Source organism: Ranitomeya variabilis, chromosome 2 (genome assembly GCF_051348905.1).
Source record: "Ranitomeya variabilis isolate aRanVar5 chromosome 2, aRanVar5.hap1, whole genome shotgun sequence".
Classification (NCBI taxonomy): Eukaryota; Metazoa; Chordata; class Amphibia; order Anura; family Dendrobatidae; genus Ranitomeya; species Ranitomeya variabilis.
This window is the reverse complement of record NC_135233.1, coordinates 540,919,064-540,942,671: the sequence shown is the minus strand read 5'-3', so window position 1 is coordinate 540,942,671 and position 23,608 is coordinate 540,919,064. Positions and strand designations below refer to the sequence as shown.

The 23,608-nt window shown below is 46.3% G+C and overlaps 1 protein-coding gene across 5 annotated transcripts in view; it reads right to left on the bottom strand.

The window, feature by feature from the left end:
- DUS2 (dihydrouridine synthase 2) overlaps positions 1 to 23,608 on the bottom strand; it is a 569,010-nt gene that overhangs the window by 497,828 nt on the left and 47,574 nt on the right. The gene's annotated exons all lie outside the window — the stretch shown is intronic.

Here is a 23,608-nt window from a genome sequence, read left to right as displayed (position 1 = left end):
ATAAAATAAAAAAATAATATATACACATATTTGGTACCGCCGTGTTCAGAATCGCCCGATCTAAACAACATAACGAGAAAAAAATTAAAAACGCCAGAATTATATTATTTTCGGTTGCCACTACATTGCATTAAAATGCAATAATGGGCGATCAAAAGATCGTATCTACACCCAAATGGTATAATTAAAAACATCAGCTCGGAGAACAATAAACAAGCCCTCACCAGACCCCAGATCATGAAAAATGGAGACGCTACAGGTCTCGGAAAATGGTGCCATTCTTTTACCAAAGTTTGAATATATTTTTCACTACTTAAATAAAAAAACAACCTACCCATGTTTGGTGGCTATGAACTAGTAATGACCTGAAGAATCATAGTGGCAGGTCAGTTTTAGCATTTGGTGAACAAGGAAAAAAAAGTAGGAATTAGTCCTACCGGTATGTTTCCAGGAGTCCATCATGACAGCACCACCAGGAGGTTGTCCTTCTTATCCTTGATAGGGACAGGAAACACAGAAGAGGTTAAATAGCCCCTCCCCATCTCCACCCCTCAGTGATTTTTCCAAGTACCACACCAGGATGGATGCAACTCTATTTTATTGAAATTCCTTCTACACATGTTTATATCACATATCAGACAGGAACTCAAGGGAGGGTATATAAGGGGTGCTGTCATGATGGACTCCTGGGAACATACTTACCGGTAGGACTAATTCCTACTTTCCAGGACGTCCCTCCTGACAGCACCACCAGGAGAAATACCAAATAACGCCTTATTTTTTAGGGCGGGATCACAGCCTGGAGGTCTTTCCTCCCAAATGTAGTCTGTTGATTCACAGTTACATCTAACTTTTAATGTCTACAAAAGGTATTTGACCTCGACCATGTTGCAGCTTTGCATATCTGGTCCATAGAAGCCCCAGCGCTTTCTGCCCATGAGGCTGAGATTGCTCTCAAAGAATGCACCTTGAGGCTTTCCGGAGGAGTTCTTCCTGCCGAGATATAGGCTGCCGTGATGGTAGATTTAATCCATCTTGCTAGAGTAGCTTTGGATGCTTTTTTCCCTTTGTTCTTTCCGGCCATCTGGATGAAGAGGTTAGAGTTAATTCTCCAACTATCTGTAATCTCCAAGTAGTGTAGAATTGTCCTTTTTACATCTAGAGCGTGAAGAAACCGCTCCTTGTCATTACTGAAGTTCTGGCAGAACGTAGGCAGAACAATTTCTTGACTTCTGTGGAAGTCTGTAACCACTTTAGGAAGGAACCCGGGATTTAGTTTAAGGATGATACAGTCATCCTGGACCTTTAAGTATGGATGTTTAATAGAGAAAGATTGGATCTCACCAACGCGACGCACTGACGTTATTGCCACTAGGAAGAGAACCTTAAATGTTACGGCTCTCAGGTCTGCTTGAGCTAATGGCTCATATGGTTCCTTACAAAGTTCATTTAGCACTAAGTTTAGGTCCCAGGGAGGCACTGAACTGTGAATTGTAGGTCTAAAGGTACCTTCACACTGAGCGACTTAACAACGATAACGATAGCGATCCGTGACGTTGCAGCGTCCTGGATAGCGATATCGTTGTGTTTGACACGCAGCAGCGATCTGGATCCTGTTGTGATATCGTTGGTCGTTGCTGAAAGTCCAGAACTTTATTTGGTCGTCAGATCGGCGTGTATCGTTGTGTTTGACAGCAAAAGCAACGATGCCAGCAATGTTTTACAATGGTAACCAGGGTAAATATCGGGTTACTAAGCGCAGGGCCACGCTTAGTAACCCGATATTTACCCTGGTTACCATTGTAAAAGTTAAAAAAAACACTACATACTCACCCTCTGATGTCTGTCACGTCCCCCGACGTTCGCGCTGCTGCTCAGAGCTTCCTGCACTGACTGTGTCAGTGCCGGCCGTAAAGCAAAGCACAGCGGTGACGTCACCGCTCTGATTTAGGGCCGGCGCTTACACAGTGCAGGGAAGCTGAAGGCGAGGGACGCGACAGACACGGCAATGTAAGTATGTAGTGTTTGGTTTTTTTTACATTTACACTGGTAACCAGGGTAAACATCGGGTTACTAAGCGCGGCCCTGCGCTTAGTAACCCGATGTTTACCCTGGTTACCCGGGGACTTCGGCATCGTTGGTCGCTGGACAGCTGTCTGTGTGACAGCTCTCCAGCGACCACACAGCGACGCTGCAGCGATCGGCATCGTTGTCGATATCGCTGCAGCGTCGCTTAATGTGACGGTACCTTTAGTCTCTGAATGGCCTTGACGAACCTCACTATCCATGGATGGGAGGCTAGCGGGAAGTCGTAGAAGGAACTGAGGGCCGAGATCTGTACCTTCAGTGTACTAGTCTAACATACGAAAAACCCCCATAAAACTGTAATACTTTATTAAATTTGCAAAAGACTAAACAATGAGTAACGCCCTATCTAAAAAGTCAGCTGGGGTAAAGGGGGGAAAAAATTCAATCCCCAAATGACCCCCTACATATATATTGATAAATACTAGGCGGTATATCAAATTTAAAAGTGATTTAGCCTATGTGATACCAGATAAACAACTATAAGGGTGTACAGATATATGTGAAATATACCTAGGCTAAATGGGTGCCCTGGAGATGAATCTACCTAGATGCGGAGGTTGGCACCCTAATAGAGAACGAGAATGGCGCCCCCGCTCGTCCGATGGCTCTCCCTAGTCTCCTAACTCTTCCCTATAAGGGATAGATTGAGAAACAGAATGCCAGATGGCTGATAATAACTTGTACAAATATGTGATACCCCTTATACAGCGTCTCAGGCCCTCCCCTCAAGTGTGCTGTGAGGCCCAGAGGATAGAAATAAATATATAATATGTACAATAGGGGGCAATGATACTGGGAGGAGGTTATAGAGCAACGGGCACCAAACTAAAGACCACCTAGTAAAGCTGACCGGTAAATTAACTCTAAAAAATAAATACCACATAGATAACCTAATAATGCCACATGCATCTAGAACAGATAATTACAGGTACTAGTGAAGCATCATAAGATCAATGCATTAATACAAGATGGTATTATACTCATCTGTTGTAGTACGTAAACTGCACTTAGTCCAGATATCGTGGCTCAAAAGGATAACTCAGAGGCGAGGAACACCTCACCACCACTCTCAACGCGTTTCCCCCACATGGCTGGGTTCATCAGGAGAGACTCGATAAACATATGGCAGCCCTATCTTTTCTCACCTATCTAAACTGCCATATGTTTATCGAGTCTCTCCTGATGAACCCAGCCATGTGGGGGAAACGCGTTGAGAGTGGTGGTGAGGTGTTCCTCGCCTCTGAGTTATCCTTTTGAGCCACGATATCTGGACTAAGTGCAGTTTACGTACTACAACAGATGAGTATAATACCATCTTGTATTAATGCATTGATCTTATGATGCTTCACTAGTACCTGTAATTATCTGTTCTAGATGCATGTGGCATTATTAGGTTATCTATGTGGTATTTATTTTTTAGAGTTAATTTACCGGTCAGCTTTACTAGGTGGTCTTTAGTTTGGTGCCCGTTGCTCTATAACCTCCTCCCAGTATCATTGCCCCCTATTGTACATATTATATATTTATTTCTATCCTCTGGGCCTCACAGCACACTTGAGGGGAGGGCCTGAGACGCTGTATAAGGGGTATCACATATTTGTACAAGTTATTATCAGCCATCTGGCATTCTGTTTCTCAATCTATCCCTTATAGGGAAGAGTTAGGAGACTAGGGAGAGCCATCGGACGAGCGGGGGCGCCATTCTCGTTCTCTATTAGGGTGCCAACCTCCGCATCTAGGTAGATTCATCTCCAGGGCACCCATTTAGCCTAGGTATATTTCACATATATCTGTACACCCTTATAGTTGTTTATCTGGTATCACATAGGCTAAATCACTTTTAAATTTGATATACCGCCTAGTATTTATCAATATATATGTAGGGGGTCATTTGGGGATTGAATTTTTTCCCCCCTTTACCCCAGCTGACTTTTTAGATAGGGCGTTACTCATTGTTTAGTCTTTTGCAAATTTAATAAAGTATTACAGTTTTATGGGGGTTTTTCGTATGTTAGACTGATTATTTTCCCTATATATATAGATATATTTTGCTGTTAGCCCTTCAGTGTACTAGGCCTTAGTCCTTTATCGAACCCCGACTGGAGAAAGTCTAGAATTTTTGGAATATTTGGACCGTGAGAGATTGATACGGGAACTGTACTCTGAGAACAGAACTTTTTCCATATCTTTCTGTATATTGCGGCAGTTACCGGTTTTCTACTGTTTTGAATAGTAGCAATGACTGGTTCCGAGAGGCCTTTTGATCTTAGGATCTCTTTTTCAGGATCCATGCTGCTAACTGTAGTTGGCCCGGGTTCTGATGGACTAGGGGCCCTTGAGACAAAAGGTCCGGTACCGCTGGTAGATGGATTGGATCCTCCCAGGACATCTTTTTTAGTAGAGGAAACCAGCTCCTTTTGGGCTGGTAAGGGGCTATTAAGATAACTGATGTCTGGCTCTCCTGAATCTTCCTCAATACTCTCGGTATTAGGGCCAATGGAGGAAAAGCGTAAGCCAACTTCATGTCCCAGTTCTGAGCCAGTGCATCTATTCCTGTTGGCCTGTCTCCTGGGTTTAGTGAGAAGAATCTTTCTGTCTTTGCGTTCTTCCCTGAGGCGAATAGATCTACTTCCAGGAAGCCCCAAAGTTGGGTTATTTGGAGGAAGATTTGTTCGTTTAAGGACCATTCTGTAGGACATAGTTTCTGTCTGCTTAGGAAGTCGGCTACCTGGTTTTTGGTTCCTTTCAGGTGCACTGCCGTTATTGATCTGACTGTTCTGCCCAAGAGAATATTGTGTCTGATAGGTCTTGTAAGTGACGATGCTTTGGACCTCCTTGGTGAAGTAGAAAGGCTACTGTTGTCGAGTTGTCTGAAAAGACACGGATGTGTTGGTCTTTTAACTTTCCCTGGAATGCCTTTAAGGCCCCCCACACTGCCCTGAGTTCTCTGTAATTCGAAGACCTGCTTTGTACTGATACAGGCCAAGTCCCCTGGGAGTAATTCTCTTCTATGTGGGCTCCCCAGCCGCTGTGACTTGCATCTGTAGTGATGTTTACAGACGGAGATGTTCTCCAAGGCCTTCCTTTCTTGAGTTTTTTTGTTATGGTCCACCATGACAGTGAACTTTTTGTATCTAGGGATAATTGTATTTTGTTGTCCAGGGTTACGTCCCTGCAGTCCCAAAGCGAGAGGATCTCTTGCTGCAGGGGTCTTGAGTGATATTGGCTCCACTGGACGCTGGAAATGCAAGAGGTCATTAAGCCCAATACCCGCATGGCCTTTCTTATGGATGTCTGCTTCTGCTTTTGTAGTATTTGGATTTCTTTTTTGAATGACTCCTGCTTGTGATGTGGGAGGTATGTTCCTGAACTGAGTCTAGGATTACCCCAAGAAATGATTTTCTTGTTTCGGGTTTGAGGCTTGACTTTTTGAAGTTTATTAGCCATCCTAGCTTTTCCAGGAGTGAAATAGTTGTTGATAAGTTCTCTTCCATCTGTTGTGGAGAGTCTGCTATGAGTAGGATGTTGTCCAGATAAGGGACGGAGAGTATCCCTTTTTCTCTCAAGAACGCCATCACTTCTGCCATGAGTTTGGTGAATACTCTGGGAGCAGACGAGATGCCAAATGGCAGACATGTGAACTGATAGTGTAGAATTTGGCCCTGGTCTTTTATGGCGAATCTGAGATACTGTTGGTGTGAGACGGAGATGGGAACCGGATAATAGGCACTTTTTAAATCTAATGTGCTCATTACTGATCCTTTCTGGATTAGAGGTATTGCAGATTTGAGGGATTCCATTTTGAATCGTTTGTAAGTAACTGACCGATTCAGAGGTTTTAGGTTTATTATCGTACGGAATTCTCCGCTTGTTTTTTTTATGGAGAATAGACTCGAATAGTGTCCTCTGAACCTCTGGGCATGGGGTAACGGAATGATGGCTTTTATCTGGATAAGTTCTTGAATATCCTTTAGAAGCCTCTGCTGAACCGATAAAGACTGGGTCTGAGTTAGGCAAAATCGTTTGGGAGGTGTTTGGCTGAACTCTATTTTGTATCCTCGTTCTATCAAACTTAGGATCCATGGGTTCTGAGTGATGTTTTGCCAACCCTGTAGGAAGTACTGAAGCCTTCCCCCCACTAGGTTGGCGTCATTGTTTATTAGTTTTTGATTTTTGGTCCTGAAAGGTACCCCTGCCTCTACCACTTTCCGGGTAACTCCATCTTCCGCCCTTCCCTTTCCCTCTATAATCTTGCCTGGGATGGAAACGAGACCTACGAAAGGACGGCGTGTTTTTCGGTTTTTCTTCCGGGAAACCCTTTTTCTTATCCACTGCTTTTTCAAGCAATTCGTCCAATAGCGGACCGAAGACATGGAGGCCAGAGAAGGGTATTGAGCACAGTTTATTCTTTGACTGTGTATCACCGGACCATGATCTGAGCCATAGAGCTCTTCTTGCTGCATTAGGTAAGGCATTGTTCCTTGCAGCAAACCGCACTGACTCTGCCGAAGCATCGGCCATAAAGTCCGTTGCTATCTTCAGGAGTGGTAAAGATTTTAGGATCTCGTCTCTAGGCGTTTTATTATTAATCTGGGTCTCTAGTTTTTCTACCCACAGAGACATTGACCTGGCAACTGAGGTGGCCGCAATATTGGTCTTCATGATAGCGGCTGAAGCTTCCCAGGCCTTTTTGAGGAGATCTTCGGATCTTTTGTCCATGGGATCTTTGAGACCCGAGGAGTCCTCAAAAGGGATGGCGGTCTTTTTTGAGACCTTGGCTACAGGTATATCCACTTTAGGAACGGATTCCCAGATTTTGGTCTCCTCTGGATCAAAGGGCAGACGATATTTGAAATCTCTTGGGACTATCAGTTTTTTCCCTACAAATAGATCAATGGCCAAACTATCCCTACATCACCCCATTCTTCCAAGATCATTTCTATTTCAACACCCTCATCACCTCGCTGTCCAATAACCCTAAACGTCTCTTCGACACTTTCCAGTCCCTACTCAACCCAAGAGAGCAGGCCCCAACCACAGATCTCCGCGCTGACGATCTGGCCAATTACTTCAAAGAAAAAATTGACCACATTCGACAGGAAATCATCTCCCAATCTCTTCATACCATGCACTGTCCTCCCTCCCCCACTGCATCTAGTTCACTCTCTGACTTTGAACCAGTTACAGAAGAAGTAAGCAGGCTCCTTGCATCTTCTCGCCTGACCACTTGCACCAGTGACCCCATTCCGTCACATCTCCTCCAGTCCCTTTCCCCGGCTGTCACCTCTCACCTAACAAAAATATTCAACCTTTCCCTCACTTCCGGTATTTTTCCCTCCTCATTTAAGCATGCCATCATACATCCATTACTTAAAAAACCCTCCCTCGACCAAAATTGTGCCGCTAATTATAGACCTGTCTCTAACCTACCCTTCATCTCTAAACTCCTCTAACGCCTGGTCCACTCCCGTCTTAAGGTACCGTCACACTTAGCGATGCTGCAGCGATACAGACAACGATGCCGATCGCTGCAGCGTCGCTGTTTGGTCGCTGGAGAGCTGTCACACAGACCGCTCTCCAGCGACCAACGATGCAGAGGTCCCTGGGTAACCAGGGTAAACATCGGGTTGCTAAGCGCAGGGCCGCGCTTAGTAACCCGATGTTTACCCTGGTTACCAGTGTAAAATGTAAAAAAACAAACACTACATACTCACCTTCGCGTCCCCCGGCGTCCGCTTCCTGCACTGACTGAGTCGGCCCTAACAGCAGAGCGGTGACGTCACCGCTGTGCTGTACTTTCACTTTACGGCCGGCGCACAGTCAGTGCAGGAAGAGGACGGCGGGGGACGCGAATGTGAGTATGTACTGTTTGTTTTTTTACATTTTACACTGGTAACCAGGGTAAACATCGGGTTACTAAGCGCGGCCCTGCGCTTAGTAACCCGATATTTACCCTGGTTACCACTGTAAAACATCGCTGGTATCGTTACTTTTGCTGTCAAACACAACGATACACGGCGATCTGACGACCAAATAAAGTTCTGAACTTTAATCAACGACCAGCGATATCACAGCAGGATCCAGATCGCTGCTGCGTGTCAAACACAACGATATCGCTAGCCAGGACGCTGCAACGTCACGGATCGCTAGCGATATCGTTTAGTGTGAAGGTACCTTTACCCGCTATCTCTCAGATAACTCTCTACTCGACCCTCTTCAATCTGGCTTCCGCTCTTTACACTCGACTGAAACTGCCCTCACTAAAGTCTCTAATGACCTACTAACAGCTAAATCTAATGGTCACTACTCCATGCTAATTCTATATAAGCAGGAGAAAATAAGGAGCATATAGTATTATGTAAACAAATATCCTTTATTAATACAAAAATATTAAAACAGTAATACATTTCAAATAGATGGTATTTCCCAGTCAAGCACGAGAGGGGGAATTACCCCCTATATTGCCCCCATATGTAAATACATAGATAAACGTAAGAGGAGAGCATGAGCAAGCCCCCCACAATGGAAAATGGAACTAAACACACCAGGGTATATCCTCCGCTAATGCAGTAGCCAAAGCAAGGCCGCAATAAAAGTGCATAGTGCATAATAGTGTGATGGATACCATCGGTGAGCTTACCAATTAGGAGGGCAAAGAAGGGGGGTCCCACCGGAACAAAAAAGCGCCCCGATGCGCGTTTCGCGGCTTTACCACTCTGCTTTCTCAAGGGGATGGATTATGGACAGTGCAGGACCTTCTAATAACCCCCCCCCCCCCCCCCCCCCGACCCCGGTCACATGTATAATACCGGCCAATCCGAGCGGCACCGCCGGCGCATGCGCACTGCGACGGACGGGTCAGGAATGTGGGACGGGCGTCAGACAAAAACCTGGAGATCGCGCACAGGGCACTGAGACGCCCGCCCACAGACCGGAGCCACCCGTACACAGCGCGACGCGCACGGCCACACGGGTGAGCCAATGGAAAGGGAAACCGCGGCCGCTAATATAAAGAAGTCTGACCATATAAAGAATGTATAAATACGGGCGGTCTTGACAGTAAGATATGCTGCAGTGCCAAACCATAGTACATATATATGTAAAGCTACACATATATATGTACTATGGTTTGGCACTGCAGCATATCTTACTGTCAAGACCGCCCTTATTTATACATTCTTTATATGGTCAGACTTCTTTATATTAGCGGCCGCGGTTTCCCTTTCCATTGGCTCACCCGTGTGGCAGTGTGCGTCGCGCTGTGTACGGGTGGCTCCGGTCTGTGGGCGGGAGTCTCAGTGCCCTGTGCGCGATCTCCAGGTTTTTGCCTGGCGCTTGCGTACTGTGTCTGACGCCCGTCCCGCATTCCTGACCCGTCCGTCTCAGTGCGCATGCGCCGGCGGTGCCGCTCGGATTGGCCGGTATTATACAGGTGACCGGGGTCGGGGGGGGTTATTAGAAGGTCCTGCACTGTCCATAATCCATCCCCTTGAGAAAGCGGTGTGGTAAAGCCGCGAAACGCGCGTCGGGGCGCTTTTTTGTTCCGGTGGGACCCCCCTTCTTTGCCCTCCTAATTGATAAGCTCACCGATGGTATCCATCATACTATTATGCACTATGCACTTTTATTGCGGCCTTGCTTTGGCTACTGCATTAGCGGAGGATATACCCTGGTGTGTTTAGTTCCATTTTCCATTGTGGGGGGCTTGCTCATGCTCTCCTCTTACGTTTATCTATGTATTTACATATGGGGGCAATATAGGGGGTAATTCCCCCTCTCGTGCTTGACTGGGAAATACCATCTATTTGAAATATATTACTGTTTTAATATTTTTGTATTAATAAAGGATATTTGTTTACATAATACTATATGCTGCTTATTTTCTCCTGCTTATATATATACTCTATGGAGCTTAATTTGTCTGGAGGCACCTAATGTGTATGTGCTTGGGTCCGGACTATCGCTATGACTTTGGGAATTCTGTTAATATCCATGCTAATTCTCTTGGATCTCTCCGCAGCATTCGACACTGTGGATCATCAGCTCCTCCTCACTATGCTCCGCTCCATCGGCCTCAAGGACACCGTTCTCTCCTGGTTCTCCTCCTATCTCTCTGACCGATCCTTCACTGTATGTTTTGCTGGTTCCTCCTCCTCTCATCTTCCCCTTACTGTTGGGGTTCCTCAAGGATCAGTCCTAGGCCCCCTCCTCTTCTCTTTGTATACTGCCCCTATTGGACAAACAATCAGTAGATTTGGTTTCCAGTACCATCTCTATGCTGACGACACCCAATTATACACCTCTTCTCCTGCTTTCACGCCGACCTTCTTAGAAAACACCAGTGATTGTCTTACCGCTGTCTTTAACATCATGTCCTCCCTCTATCTGAAACTGAACCTGTCAAAAACAGAACTCCTCGTGTTCTCTCCCTCTACTAACCTACCTTTGCCTGACATTGCCATCTCCGTGTGCGGTTCCACCATTACTCCAAAGCAACATGCCCACTGCCTTGTGGTCATCCTTGATTCCGAGCTTTCATTCACCCCCCACATCCGATCACTGGCTCGCTCTTCTTATCTGCATCTCAAAGACATTTCTAGAATTCGCCCTTTTCTTACTTTCGACTCTGCAAAAATTCTTACTGTCTCACTTCTTCATTCTCGTCTCGACTATTGTAACTCTCTACTAATCGGCCTCCCTCTTACCAAACTCTCCCCGCTCCAATCTGTCCTGAATGCTGCTGTCAGGATCATATTCCTCACCAACCGTTACACCGATGCCTCTACCTTGTGCCAGTCATTATACTGGCTACCCATCCACTCGAGAATCCAGTACAAAACTACTACCCTCATCCATAAAGCACTCCATGGCTCAGCACCACCCTACATCTCCTCTCTGGTCTCAGTCTACCACCCTACCCGTGCCCTCCGCTCCGCTAATGACCTCAGGTTAGCATCCTCAATAATCAGAACCTCCCATTCTTGTCTCCAAGACTTTACACGTGCTGCGCCGATTCTTTGGAATGCACTACCCAGGTTAATACGATTAATCCCCAATCTCCACAGTTTTAAGCGTGCCCTAAAAACGCATTTGTTCAGAGTGGCCTACCGCCTCAATGCATTAACCTAACTATCCCTGTGTGGCCTAATATAAAAAAATAAAAATAAACATAATCAGGTTCCTCGCATCATGTTCTCATACACTTTATGCAGTTAATAGCCCTCTGTGTCTGTACTGTTACATACTTAGGCTGTTAACTGGTTCATGCAGCTTTACATGAACACCCGAGCCTTACACTATGGCTGGTCCAAATAACTAAAGCAATTGTTCCATCCACCTCTCGTGTCTCCCCTTTTCCTCATAGTTTGTAAGCTTGCGAGCAGGGCCCTCATTCCTACTGGTATCTGTTTTGAACTGTGATTTCTGTTATGCTGTAATGTCTATTGTCTGTACAAGTCCCCTCTATAAGTTGTAAAGCGCTGCGGAATATGTTGGCGCTATATAAATAAAAATTATTATTATATATTTCTTGAATATGGCGATTTACGGGAAACACTCTGCTTCTACGAGCTCTGAGCCCCCCAAACATTTTGTCTTGGATTGTAAGGGGTTCCGTAGCCTCCTCTACCCTCATGGTATCTCTGACGGCTTGTAGTAATGTCTCTGTGTGTTCAGAAGAAAATAGATATCTCTTCTTTTCCTCTGGGAGGATATTAGAAGAGCATTCTCCCTCCATGGAATCGGATACGGAGTAAGCTGAAAGCTCCCCTTCTTCTGAACTAAGATCCTGCTCCCACCTAGGTCTCTTAGGGCGGGGAGATTCGACTGGCAACAGCGCTGATACTGTAGACTGTACTTCCTCTCTGATCATAGTTTTTATACTATCCAGAAGGGAAGTCTGTTCTCCTTTAAGCAGTCCTGCCATACATTTATCACACACTTTTTTCCTATGTCACTCTGGTAGCCTATTGGAGCATAGAGGGCATTTACTTGTTATGCGCTTTTGGCCTGACGCTGGGCGCTTGGAAGCCTCCTTATCCTGCAATAGATACAGAGAGGCCTTCTAGCTTGTGTTGCAATATGTGATACAGACCCCCTATGTATAACTTACATGATCGGGGGCGAGCTCTGAGGATAGGATCTCTGGATGATCTGCACCCTCCATCTCTCTAGGATTAGTGTGCAGTCAGATGTTCGTGATTAAATAGGATACTCTTACCTGTCTTCAAATCATCTGATTCGTCCTCCTTCCGAGCTCAGCAGCCGGTGATCACTGCAGGTCTGTGACGCCCACTGCTGCCGGGCGGGATTTTCATTCTTCAGCTGTATGATACAGCCCGACGCTGACTTCCGGCGTCCCCGAGGCCACGAGCTGCCCGGGAACGCCACCGGAAGTTCACATTGGTGATTACAGCGTCCCTGAAGCGGCGCGCCCCAGAAACGCGGCGCACTCACCGGCGCGTCGCTCCCCGGTGACGCGGCACGCCCCAGAGACGCGGCACGCCCACTGTGCGCCGATCCAAGGCACTCCCAGCAGGTCCAACCCGGCGCGCTCCCTGGCATGTGTTGGGAGGATCACCGCCGGTATCCGGGTACAGCAAAGAGGTGCAGAGCCCTCTGAAGAGGGATGCACCGGAGTCGGGAGCACAGCTCAACCGGCGCTGAGGGACCTCCAGCGGTATCAGCGCTATTATGCAGAGTCCTGCTCCGCCTGCTCAGAGCCTTCGAGAGAGGGATGAGGCCGCTCCGGGAGCCCTCTTGACCGGTTACCTGGAATCTTCAGCACGGTAAGCCGTGCCAACTCCTCTGCGTCTGTCTCTGATAGGGACAGGAAAAACACTGAGGGGTGGAGTTGGGGAGGGCTATTTAACCTCTTCTGTGTTTCCTGTCCCTATCAAGGATAAGAAGGACAACCTCCTGGTGGTGCTGTCAGGAGGGACGTCCTGGAAAATGTGGAATTGTCCTTATTTTTATAATTTCAATGAACTAGGATTTATTTTCCTGCTTGCCAGTACATGATATGTTAAAACCAATGGTGTTGTTCAAGAGAACTACTTGTCTTGCACTAAACAAGCCCTCACATGGCCATATTGACCGAAAAATAAAAAAAAGTTATGGCTCTAGGAGAAAGAGGAGCAAAAAACGAAAACGCAAAAACGAAAATACCTCTGGTCGTGAAGCGGTTAACAAGCAGCAAATGTCTTACCTGACCGAAAGAATCAGCCGTGTTCCCATACTGTAAGGCCTATGCAAGACAATCTCAGCACATAAGGAACTGCCACCATAGAAGCTAAGCAAAAATGGAATGAGAACATCAAAAGTTGCTAATTAGTTTAGCCTTACATTGCACCAAAACTTTGTGACTTTTCAAAACTTTTTACACCAGAATTCTGTTGTAAAATCTTGTTTGGATGAATCGGGGCCACAGTGCAGCTCAGCTTCATCCTTAGCTGCAGACTGGTCAAGTGCTTACCCCTGTCCACCACCAATAGGCATATGACCTCAGAATCGGACATCGGAGTAATAGAAGAAGGTGGCCTGGTATCACAAACCATGTCTTCTTTAAAGGGAACCTGTCACCCCCCCCAGGCGTTTTTAACTAAAAGAGCCACCTTGTGCAGCAGTAAGGCCCCTTTCACACATCAGTTTTTTGCCGTCAGTCATAATCCGTTGGCTCGTTGGATCCGTCGCAGATTGTGAAAAACTGATGCGACGGATTTGTTTTTTCGACGGATCCAACAAGCGGATCTATCTAATTAGATCCTAAATAAATCGGAGCATGCTCAGTTAAAAAAATGGAATCCGTCGCCGGATTCCATCATTTGACGGATCCGGCGCCCTTAGGCTTCCATTCTAGCAAACGACGGACGGCGACGGATCAGTCACTGACCGATTTTTCGACGTACACAAAAAACGTTACTTTGTCCATTGTCTCCGGCTGCGGGACAAACAATTTTCGACGGATCCGACAAACGACGGATGAAACGTGAGGCCATCCATCGCTAATACAAGTCTGAGAAAAAAACGGATCCAGCGACATCATTCGCCGGATTCGTTTTTTCAAAATTCAAAGGATTGTGACAGATAGCAAAAAACTGATGTGTGAAAGAGGCCTAATGCTGCATTCTGACAAGGTGGCTCTTTTAGTTCTGGGTGCTGTAACTGCCGAAATAATTAGTTTTGTAATTTGTCCTAAATAACTTTTCTTCAGTCAAGGAGGCAGGCCTTTCCCCCCTGCTGCAAATGCCACACTGTCACTCAAATCTTCTTGGCGCCGCCTCCTCACCGCTGTTTTGAAATGATCCGGCGCCTGCGCTCTTTTCTCCTGCCTTGGGCAGGCGCAGTGAGCGCTGCCCGTTTGTCCTCATATGCAGTCCAGCTGACTGCGGCTGTGCGGACGCCCTGCCTGTGAATCCCAGCCCCGCATTGTCTTCTTATTTATTCATACTACGGGGCTGGGATTCACAGGCAGGGCGTCCGCACAGGTGCAGTCAGCTGGACTGCATATGAGGACAGACGGGCAGCGCTCACTGCGCCTGCCCAAGGTAGGGGAGAAAAGAGTGCAGGCGCCGGATCATTTCAAAACAGAGGCGAGGAGGCGGCGCCCGGCACCAAGAAGATTTGAGTGACGGCTGTGTGGAGTCTGCAGCAGGGGGGAAAGGCCTGACTCCTTGACTGAAGAAAAGGTATTTAGGACAAATAACAAAACTGATTATTTCGGCAGTTACAGCACCCAGAACTAAAAGAGACACCTTGTCAGAATGCAGCATTACTGCTGCACAAGGTGGCTCTTTTAGTTAAAAACGCCTGGGGGGGGTGACAGGTTCCCTTTAATCGTAGACAGATGTGAGCAGGTGAGTTACAATGGCACGTGGAGGCAGTACGGGAAGAATACTAGTGGCAGTGCGATGCTCTAGGCAACACTCTGCTGAAAAACGTTGGATCCAGGCATTTGTGTGGATGTAAAGACTCATTCACAAGTCTGATTTTTCCACAGACAGGAAAATCGGCCTGAACATTCTGATCAGACTCTGATCACAGTTTGATCAGATTGTGGCATGAGCGTCATCTGATTTTCACATACATGGAGAAATTAAAGGAAAAAAAATTCTCCACCTTCTCGATTCTGAGTGTGCGTGAAAATCGGTCTACATTCGGATGTCATCCAAGTTTGATCCAACTTGCATTCCCAATTTTATTCCGACCCTGGGATCAAAAAGCAAACATGTCTCCGATATTTGCTGCGGACCACCTGGTCCGGGGAAAAAAAGAATCAGACATGTGAATGGTCCCATAGACTATCATGGGTCAGAGTGTTATTTATAAAAACACAGATAGCACTCGTACACAAAAACTGGACATCTGTATGAGGCCTTATTTTGACACACACCACCAACATAAACATTGTGACACTCTTTCATGACAGAAGTATTTCCTAATGAAGGTGCCTTCTTTCAGCAGAGTAACACATCATGCCACACTGCTAATTTTGTTCACGAATGGCTTGTGTCACAGGGTCCTTCTCCGATACCACACAATCAACAGAGCAAGAGAATAATGAACAATTCCAAAAGCTTCATTTAGGCAAAAACACGAAAGGTCCATATACGATCCACCACACAAAGGATAAGATAGTCCAGAAGCCGAATGCAGTTCAGTAACCGGATAAATGTCCAAGGAGATGAGAGCCCAATAATCCAGCAGACAGAGGATAAAAAATGGTCCTTATGCATCCCCTTCTCTCTGACATGCTGTGTTGACATCATCATTCCACACAAGACTGATCTGTGTATCACCTCCCTGATACTTACAAGTTCCTCTCCTCATTCACAGGTTAGGGGCGTGGGTCGCAGGGGCTCATTGTTTCAACAAGCTAGTTCAATATGTCATTAGCATATTAGCAAACAACATTATTCACTGACCCTTCAGAGAGATAACAGTACAGGACTGTGGGGGCTGATATCAGATGGCAAATAACAGCAATTCATCAATTGAGAAATAACTCATCCTATAAGAGAACACCATGATAATCAGTAAAATATAAATATAAACAAAGTGATACCCACGTAACATATCACACCATCACAGCTTGATAAACAGACAAACCAAAAATTGGGGGTGTTGATTTGATTTCCAAATTCCCTAATGGCTGAGTCACACATAACGATATCGTTGCAAAGTCATGCTTTTGATGACGTAGCAACGATCCTGCTAACGATCTCGATATGTGTGACAGCGACCAACGATCAGGCCCCTGCTGGGAGATCGTTGGTCGTTGGGGAATGATCAGGACCATTTTTTGGTCGCTGATCACCCGCTGTCATCGCTGGATCGGCGTGTGTGACGCCGATCCAGCGATGTGTTCACTTGCAACCAGGGTAAATATCGGGTTACTAAGCGCAGGGCCGCGCTTAGTAACCTGATATTTACCCTGGTTACCATTGTAAAAGTAAAAAAAAAAAACAGTACATACTCACATTCTGATGTCTGTCACGTCCCCCGGCGTCCACAGGGTTAAAACTGCTTTCGGCAGGAGCGCTGTTAATGCACGCGCTGCTGCCAAGAGCTTCCCTGCACTGACTGTGTCAGCGCCGGCCGTAAAGCAGAGCACAGCGGTGACGTCATCGCTGTTACTGCCGGCGCTGACACATTCAGTGCAGGGAAGCTCTCGGCAGCAGCGCATGCATTAGCAGCGCTCTTGCCAAAAGCAGTTTTAACCCTGCGGACGCCGGCAGGGGACGTGACAGACATCAGAATGTGAGTATGTAGTGTGTTTTTTTTTTTTTACTTTTACAATGGTAACCAGGGTAAATATCGGGTTACTAAGCGCGGCCCTGCACTTAGTAACCCGATGTTTACCCTGGTTACCCGGGTGCTGCAGGGGGACTTCGGCATCGTTGAAGACAGTTTCAACGATGCCGAAGTCTTTCCCCTGATCGTTGGTCGCTGGAGAGAGCTGTCTGTCTGACAGCTCCCCAGCGACCACACAACGACTTACCAACGATCACGGCCAGGTCGTATCGCTGGTCGTGATCGTTGGTAAGTCGTTTAGTGTGACTTAGGCTTAAGTCTAGTTCTGTAGCATGTGCTAATAAAACCAGTCTGATCTACAATGGTAGAACCTGACAGTTCATAAACAATCTGCAGCAAAAGGATAAAAAATCTGCTGATAAAATACCACAATAAACCTTTACACTTGTTATGGGGTCTTTGTCGCAACGTGTCACAGCTGTTTTGGCAACATGAGGAGGGGGGGGGATCTACTGAATATTAGGCAGATGGTTCTAATGTTGTAACTGACCTGTTTAACACTCATGTAATGTAAGCATGTAATTAATACTTGTATGAATCTTACATAGCAATGCTAGAAGTCGACAATTATATGGGAGAAAGTGGCCTTACATTAGCACTGCTAATCTTTGTTAGCAAAAACAGACAAGTCTGTATGAAATCTCTTCTCCTGTACCATCCACTGTTGAACATTGTATTTGAGAATGTCAAAGATACTAATGTTAAAGTCACTGCAGTTGCATGTCTAACAACTGTTCGATAGCCGAATCACAAGCGGGGATCGAATAACAGACAATTCTTGCATGTGTTGTGACTGTCGAACAGCAGCAAGACATGCAGACACAGCAACTTGGACATAGTATTCGAGCATGCCAAAGATACTCTGTTAGCACCCGAGCATGTTCACGCATCACTATTTAACATTAAAAAGGTTTCTAATATGCATAAATGGGCATTGTGCGACGAGACAGCATGGGGAGATGGGGGAAAGTGCGACGAGACAGCATGGGAAGCTGGGGGAAAGTGCGAAGAGACAGCAAGGGGAACTGGGGGAATGTGCGATGAGACAGCATGGGGAGCTGGGGGAATGTGGGACGAGACAGCATGGGGAGCTGGGGGAATGTGTGACGAGACAGCATGGGGAGATGGGGGAATGTACGACGAGACAGCATGGAGAGCTGGGGGAATGTGCGACGAGACAGCATGGGGAGGTGGGGGAATGTGCGACAAGACAGCATGGGGAGCTGGAGAAATGTGTGATGAGACAGCATGGGTAGCTGGGGGAATGTGCGACGAGACAGCATGGGGAGTTGGGGGAATGTGCGACGAGACAGCATGGGGAGCTGGGGCAATGGACGAGACACCATGGCGAGCTGGGGGAATGTGCGACGAGACAGCATGGGGAGTTGGGGGAATGTGCGACGAGACAGCATGGGGAGCTGGGGAAATGTGCGACGAGACAGCATGGGTAGCTGGGGCAATGTGCGACGAGACAGCATGGGGAGCTGGAGGAATGTGCGACGAGACAGCATAGCGAGTTTGGGGAATGTGCGAAGAGACAGCATGGGGATCTGGGGGAATGAGTGAAGAGACAGCATGGGGAACTGGGGGAATGAGCAAGGAGACAGCATGGGGAGCTGGAGAAATGAGTGAGGAAAACATGGGGAGCTGGAGGAATGAGTGAGGAAAACAAGGGGAGCTGGAGGAATGAGTGAGACAGCATGGGGAGAATGGAGAAAGTGTGTTTAGAGACAGTATGGGGATGAGGTGGAAATGTGTGCGGAGACTGTATAGGGAGAATGTGAGAGAAGACAGTTTGGGGAATGGGGATGGCTTAACGTGTGAGGAGATAGTATGGGGAGTAGGGAGAATGGGTGAAAAAAGAAAGATCGAGAGTGGGGGGAATGTGTAAGTAGATATTATGGTGATAGGAAAATGTGTGAGGAGACAGTATGGAGAGCATGTGTGAGGAGACATTATGGGGAGTGAGCGAGAGTGAAGGGAATGTGTGAGTAGACAATATGGGGAGGAGGTAATGGTGAGTAGACAGTATAGACAAAAAAAGATGGAAATGTGTTACGAGACAGTAAGGGGAGAGGAGGGGAAAATATGTAAGGTGGTAGTATAGGGGGGGGGGGAGTGTGAGGGGGCACAGTATAGAGACTGGATAGTGTCTGGCAGTAAAGAGATGTGCAGGTTGGCAAAACAGTATGTAGAGGGGGAGAGTATGAGGAAGAGGTATAGAATATAGACTGGTGAGTAATGGGGGACAGTGCAAAGAGGGAGCCAAGGACCATAAGAAGAAAAGTGTGGGACTAATATCTTGTGCAAAGAGAAAGGCAACTATTTAGAGAGTGTAATGGGAGAAATCCAGCTCAACAGAATAAAATCTTCAGCTATATTAGTATAAGGTTAGAACGTTTTCACATACATCATTAGACCATAGATTAGAACATCAATGTGCTTTTATTGCATTCAGCACTATTAGTAGTGATGTGATCACATCATGAGTAAGGGTACCGTTACACAAAGCGATACGACCTGGCCGTGATCGTTGGTAAGTCGTTGTGTGGTCGCTGGGGAGCTGTCATACAGACAGCTCTCCAGCGAACAACGATGCCGAGGTCCCCAGGTAACCAGGGTAAACATCGGGTTACTAAGCGCAGGGCCTAGCTTAGTAACCCAATGTTTACCCTGGTTACCATCGTAAATGTAAAAAAAAACAAACACTACATACTCACATTCCGGTGTCCGTCAGGTCCCTTGCCGTCTGCTTCCCGCACTGACTGACTGCCGGCCGTAAAGTGAAAGCAGAGCACAGCGGTGACGTAGCGGCCCTGCGCTTAGTAACCCGATGTTTACCCTGGTTACAAGCGAACGCATCGTTGGATTGGTGTCACACACACTGATCCAACGATGACAGCGGGAGATCCAGCGACGAAAGAAAGTTCCAAACGATCTGCTACGACGTACGATTTTCAGCGGGGTCCCTGATCGCTGCTGCGTGTCAGACACAGCGATATCGTATGGATATCGCTGGAATGTCACGGATCGTGCCGTCGTAGCGATCAAAGTGCCACTGTGAGACGGTACCTTTAGGATATGAAGTACACCAGAAACGCGTTGATGTTCTTATCTATGGATTAATGATTCATGTGAATACCTTTTTATCTTATACATAAAAAGCTGAGGATTTTATACCGTGGAGACAGATTTCTCCCACTACATTCTGATTATCAGTCAGTGGCAGAGATATTCTTTCCTTGCTCCAGAGGAACTAGGCAACAGCAGTGAGTAAGCTTATTGTCATTTTTCCAATTTGTAATTATCCAGGAGCACTGTGTCAGATAGAGAATTTTTTTATAGATAATCAGGCTGTTATTTTTAAGAGCATGGTGTGAAGATGTGCTGTCAGAAGAGCAAGATGGAGAATAAAACAAAGAAAGACTCCAGAGAAGGTATGCAAATTGCCTCTTAAGAGAAAAAGAGGACTTGAACTCTGTAGCGCCACCTGTTGGAAGTAGCGATCCTACAAGTTACAATCAAGCCTTTAACGAGTCTTGCAATATGACTTAGGATAATATATAATATAAGAGCCAAATCAGTATCTCAATTCGCAGACATGGTGTTTCGGGCTGTTGGCCCTCGTCAGTGCGAAGCATGAGAACTGATTTGGCTAGATGAGAGGCTCTGGTCTGAGGTCTAAGGGGTAAGACTTCTCCAGAGAAGATGTCAGCTATAAATTACATGGATGAAAATGTAGTATGTGATAATTAGGCATGAGCGAATAACTTTGGATAACTCCTTAACCGAATAGCTATAGCCCTTACCGACTGAGTGACAGTCACAACACATGCAAGGAGAGCATGTTTTGGAGAGCCTGTTTGTTGGGCTCTCCCTGCATGTGTTGTGACTGTCACAGTCGGTAAGCGCTATAGCTACTCGGATAAGGAGTTATCCAAAACTATTCACTATTCGCTCATCCTTAGTGACAACGTCTCATCAATATGGTGGTTCCTGTATGGTTAGCAGTCTGATAGTGGCTGGTAACAACTCCCAACATCTCCTTATCAATGTTAAGGACATAGTGGGAATTGTAGGTTCATTCGATATAAGTGTATTTTGAATTGACCTCACACTGCAATTTATCGCTGTACTAAGCATGGTACTGTGTTCATGTACTGATGGTAGTTCTGGTGACATATTCTTGTACTGATGTTGGCTCTGGTGATGTATTTCTGTACTAATAGGAATTCTGTTCCGGTTATGCATTCCTGCGCCGTTATTGGTTCTGATCCTGTACAAGTGTAACAATCTCATAACCTGTAATATTAGATGATACATGGCTATGTTAATAAAGTGCAGTCTGAAAAATTAAGGGTTACATTGGTATTTCTGTTAGGAGCAATAAAGGGGTTGTCCAGGTTTCTGATTAAAGTCTGTAGTCATTCTATGTGACTGCAGACTTCTGAATCTTTACAGTACACACTGTCCATTGTCAGGATTCTCTGGGGTCAGCGGTGAGAGCAGGAGACCACATGACCAAAGTATGCGATCTGCATACATATGTTCACATGCCACCTAAACGTGTGCTGCCTGACACACTTCACCTGTATTGAGCGAGACCTAGCATGTCTAGTTGGAATGTGTATACAAATTGCATACTTCCAGTCAATAGACCACCGCTTTCACCACCAGCGTGGGAGAATCCTGGCAGCTTGCAGTGCGTGTGCTGTGAGGAATCCCGAGTCACATAGAATGACTGCAGACTTTTATCACAAACCTGGACAGCCTGTTTGATTATAAAAATTAAGCCCTGTAGCATGCCCAGTCCTAACAGAGTGTAATATGTGCACTGTCAGAATCCGACGCAGTCATCACGTGACCAGTCATATGTGATTTTCATACTTACGGCCACGTGCAGACCAGCTTCTCTTCCTGCTTCTCTCAATAAAGCTGAGGTTGTAGTGTTTCACTAAACCTTGAGAGATTCATGCTGGGGAGCTCGTCGGAACGTGACTTTAAGTGTGCAAATCACATAAGTGGTCACATGACAACTACTCCAACTTATTTCCTGACCATAACGTATCTCTTGCGTGTCCGCTTCCATTTGACTTACCTTTGCATTGAATTTTTTGTGCACTTCACCGCTATTGCTATATGCGCTAGGCAGATATTGATCTTGAAATCACCCAGCAGCTGCTCCCTTGCTGTGATGAGACCCACTGATTCTACATATAACTAGCATGAACCTTAGACTAGTTACCAGCAATAGGTTCCACAAGCACACACGCTGGGTCCCGCACGCGCGCATGCACACCTGGACATCAATATTCTTATTTTTCCCTCATGTTTTGCCGTTGTTTGAGCTGTTATAACGTTCTATGCCCTAGTGCGCATGCGCCGCTCGATTAACACATTACCACACCATCCCTGTGGCTATCTCTTCATGCGATGTGCGCTTGCCTCATGACGTCATCTGGCAAACCTTTTTGCCTGCAGGCGCACACCGTATTGACGGTCGCATGACGAGATGGATACTTCCGGTCTGCGTTCCTCGGGGCTCATGCGCCGCACCTGTGGGCAATGTAAGGGATTTCTATTTAAACTAAGGGGACACAACACACGCTACTCCCCTTCTTGAAGAAGCACTTACGCGAAACGCGCGTCAAGGGGTTACAGCAGGCGGACCTAGGACACTTGTAATTATGGGTGAGTGATGGCAACCTATTGATCTGTGTAGGGGGTCTGGGGGCTCTTGGAGGCTTATGTACAGAGTCTGGATATTGGATCTATTTCGAATTTAATTGTGCCCTCCTTCCCTCTTACTGGGTGTTGCCATACCATCCCTTACCTGATACTATTTTCGGTCTATATACGCCTGCTGTACTAGCAGGTTCCCAATATAGCCCCTCTTAATTGTTTTTTTGCCCGCTAATTGGGCTGTTGTCATATTATGTATATTTTAAAATGTTGCAATAAAATTTACAGTTTTATCTTCTATATTTGCTAGTGTCTTTTACGCCATGTTCTCTAGTTTAATATGGGGTATCTGCAGGGAATAACAAGTGTTAATAAAACTGTCAATAAAGAGTCATCCCTAATGTCTCAAAACTAGAAGCAAATACCTTATATAACCTGACAGTGGTATACGGATAGCCTAGTCTCGGCGCACAGAACATGGAATCTGTATTAGGATATATAGGGTTGAGTAGTATGTAATAAAGAGCGGAAGGAAAAAGGCGTATTAGGTGGTAGAGCCGGGTGTTTACCTGGCAGCGCTGGAGAGCAGGCGGCGTTACCGTGTTTGAGAGGTGTACAGGGTTTCTGCAGGGAATACAGGGTGTTAACAGTGCTGCTGTAGAGAATGACATAGCTCTAACTTAATAACTGTAGTACAGGGTATAGAAAGGCATGTACAATGGTGGATCAGTGGATTACCTGGTAGGCTAGGAGTATGAGCGGCGCTCCCGCGCCTAGCTGTATCAGGCACCTAGTGCATAGTAACCCAGCCCTGGTTTATAAGCCGCGTCAGGTATATGGCAGTGTGCGCAAGCGCAGGCAAAGTACGTAGAGGGAGTATAACTGGGATGTGTCACATAGATGTGTCTGTTAGTACTAGCGCATGCGCTGTCCTGCATACCAACTAACCCCTGCATTAACTGCAGGACCCGCAATGTACTTCGGTGAGGATCCCCTGGGAACTTGGTAAAAAAAGGGGGGGAGCGCC